This window comes from Lactuca sativa, chromosome 1 (genome assembly GCF_002870075.4).
Source record: "Lactuca sativa cultivar Salinas chromosome 1, Lsat_Salinas_v11, whole genome shotgun sequence".
Taxonomy (NCBI): Eukaryota; Viridiplantae; Streptophyta; class Magnoliopsida; order Asterales; family Asteraceae; genus Lactuca; species Lactuca sativa.
Window position 1 is genome coordinate 40,825,313 of NC_056623.2, and position 3,740 is coordinate 40,829,052.

A 3,740-nucleotide genomic window follows, 5' to 3' on the forward strand; every position below is an offset into this window, starting at 1 on the left:
GACCTAAACAACCAAGTATAGCATTTTTTTTCTTGGAAGTGTACCAAACTTCTATTAGAAAGGTACCCATAAGAGATCAAGATAAAATGATACCATCTTATAAATCCAAAAGAAAACAGTATTGGAGTTGAGAAGTCAAAAGAAGGAAAAGTTTATCTTGGGTCAATCAATTAATTTTCAACCTTGGAAAAAAGCACAACTGTAACATCCCAACTCCCAGGTATAATATTTAATTAATTTATATTCATTTTGACAAGGCAACTTGATGAGTTGGAGGCCCCAACTCGTCGAGTAGAAATTGAGATAGCCATGCGGGTTTTAGAGTCAACTTAACGAGTTAGAGGACCCAACTCGATGAGTAGGAGTTGAGCGAGAAAACCCTAATTTTCAGGGTTTGCACCATATTTAAAGGACATTAAGTCTTTTACCCCGCCTCCCTCATCACCTTAACACCCTGAGAGAAACCCTAATCGAGCTATTATCATCTGTGTGTGTGTGTGTGAGAGAGAGAGAGAGAGAGAGAGGCTAAGAGTGTGTTTTGGGTGCATTCTTTGAAGGAGCTTGAGGAGCAAAAGGCTTGGAATGAGAAGGAGTCCTTGGATCCGGCATTCTTTCAGTGTTAGCGGCCATTTGGAGGTAAAAAGCCACTAACTTGATCACTTGTTTGTTAGATCTCTCCATTAGAGAGTTATGGCCATTTTTAGCATTTCCCTTGGGTCCTTAGTGGCTTTGAGTTTATCTTGAAGCTAAGACTTCAGATATGGACATTATTAGGCCCTTTAGGCCTAATGACTTGAGCTTTATCCAATTTTGGCCAACTTCCATACCTTAAACCCTTTGTTGAGCTTTGGTTTGGCAAACTTAGCCCTAGATGCCATGCATGGACGTAAAGCTTGCAACTTTACGTGGTATTTCAGCCTTAGGAGGCTAGATCTAGAGTTTTGGGCATGATTCTTTCTTAAAGATGTTTGAATGAGAGAATGGCTTGAAGGAAATCGACAAGTTAGTGAGCCAACTCGACGAGTTGGTTAGGGTTTTCCCCCCGATAGTTTGGACGTGTTACAAACTTGGCGAGTTGGTGAGATAACTCGGCGAGTTGAGTTGGATTTTCTCGATATTATAGAGAAAAGAAGGAACTCAACGAGTCACATAGATGCACTCGACGAGTTGGGTCAACATGGACAGTTGACTTGAGCGTTGACTTCCATTGACTATTAGGGTTTGGCCAAATTGTGGACTTTGGAGACCATGGAAGGGTAAAATGGTCTTTCACCCTTTCCGAGAGTTAGTAAAAGGGTTAGCATAACATTTTTGGAGTTGTTATAAATTATTAATTAGAGATGAGTATGATATGTAGGCGTAGTCTAGACCGATCATTGAGTACGAGACGTACTTGCTTACTTACTAGGTGAGTCTACTCGCTATACTTACCTGAGTGGTAATACTGTGTGACTGGAGGGTCTTATTTGAGTCAGCGACCGGAGGTTCTTATGTACTTATATTGAGTTATGTGATATCATGCATTTTGTCTTTGTGAGTTATGGTGTATATTATTCTGTGCCTTATTGAGTTAGGACTGGAGGGTCCAAACCGAGTTGTGAGACCGGAGGGTCCTCACTGAGATACCAGACTGGAGTGTCTTCACTAAGACACGTGGTTAGAGGGTCCTTATCGAGATATAGACATGAGAAGCTAATTATTTGTGTGTGGTATTTTGGAGAACTCACTAAGCTTCGTGCTTACAGTGTTGTGTGAAATGTGTTTCAGGTACTTCTCAGGATCGCGGGAAGGCGTCGACATGATTGTACACACCAGCTTGAGATTTTGTTTTGAGGATTCTAGGATACTGTCAAACATTTTGTTGTCTTGTGTTTTGAATAACTTATAAATTTGGGTTTGAGAAATGTGAAACTCTGTTTTGTGTGGTTTTAAAAATGAAAATTGTATTTGAAAATTTAGAGTGCTACAAGTTGGTATCAGAGCCTTGGTTTGAGGGATTCAGATGTACCATCGGGTATGTCTGGATTTAAATTGAGGATTTGAGGAATTTTCTAAAGAGAAATGATTTTCAAAATGAGTAAAGGTTTTTAAGAGGAAACGAGATGAAGCAGTGTGTACAATCAGCCAGATCCCGAACGGTGATTCTCCCAAAATACCCTTATTTGTCTATATTATGAGATGAGATACTTATGAGATATTAGAGCTGCATGTTAAATGATAGGCTAGTTATTTCAGGAACTCAGAGCTATAGTTTCCTAATTCATGATGCCTTAGCCTAGGGGGATTGCTATTGATTATTATTATACGCTATTTGCTCTGTATGTGTGCTGAGTAGGGGTACTAGCAGGAACCTTTTAGAGAGAGTTTTGAGTCGAGGAGTAATCTAGGAGAGATACCTAGATGTGCATTGAGGAATCTACTTAGAGAGTAGTTTGATATCCGTGAGGGATAGAGTACTTGTGAATTAGGATCCTACGAAGAGGACTTAGGGAGACTATGGGTTGGTGTGGAAGGTAGTATTGGGCCCGTACTACTAAAAGCACCGAATATGTATGCAACCCAAGTAAGAACCTTAGGATGCTAAGGAGCATGTAGGGGTGGCTAATTGAGTGCGCGATTGAGCCAGTCCCTGATGATTATTGTGTTTGTGGTTCAGAGAGACTATGTCAATTACCCACAACAACCCCGGGGGTGGTTGTACCAGTGATGAGGAGATTTGCAAGATCATTGCGCATGAGGTGGCCGCAGCTATCAGAGAGGCCATTCCAGAGATGTTCGGGTCTATTAAGAGCATGTTGATTGAGACTTTTGACGAGCGTTATGCTGTTGTCACAGAGGTTGCTGCTGCTGCAGCCACTGCAACCCTGGCGGCTGCGAGGCCACAGGGGGGTGACTCATTATTGTTTCAAGAGTTCAGAAACACAAAGCCACCAGAGTTTGACGAGACCCAGGACCCGATTTCTTCCATGAGATGGATCTCCGACATTTAGGGGTGTTTCTATACATGTTCATGCCCAGAGCACTTGAGAGTTCGGTTTACACTGAACCAGCTTCGCTTGGGAGCGAAAGACTGGTGGAAGTTTGTGAAGATTGATTTTACCCCTGCAGATCATGTTGTAGTGACTTGGGAGAGGTTTACCCAGTTATTCAGAGACAAGTATGTTCCCCAGGTGGAGAGGGAACGATTGGCATAGGAGTTTCTATCTCTCAAGCAGAAGACAGAAACAGTGACAAAGATTATGTGGATGTTTCTTGAGAGGTCGTTGTTCTGCCCTGAGCACATGTCTACTGAGTAGGCATGTGTGAGCCGGTACTTGAGAATTTTGAGGAGAGATATTCGGGAGTTCGTGGCGAACTCATCATATCGGACATTGGCTAAGTTACAAACCAATGTTAGGAGGAGAGAGATTGAGTTGGAGATTCAGACCAGGGAGGAGGGAGAGCCTTAGGGGAGGGACAGGAGACCAGTGTAGTCGCAACCGGTGACGAAGCGGGCTAAGCCCGCTGATACGAGAGCAGGAAGCCAGAAGGGCCGCACTTGTGGCAAGTACAGCAAGAGCCATGAGGGATCTTGCCGAGTAGGGATTTGCTATAAATGTGGCAAGGATGGGCATATGGTGAAGGACTGCCCCAAGGGATTTTCGGTTTGCTTTCATTGCAACCAGACTGGCTACCAGAAGGTCGAGTGTTCCTATCTCACTTAGGGACCAGTCCAGGCTTTTTCTCCTACTGCTTTGCGG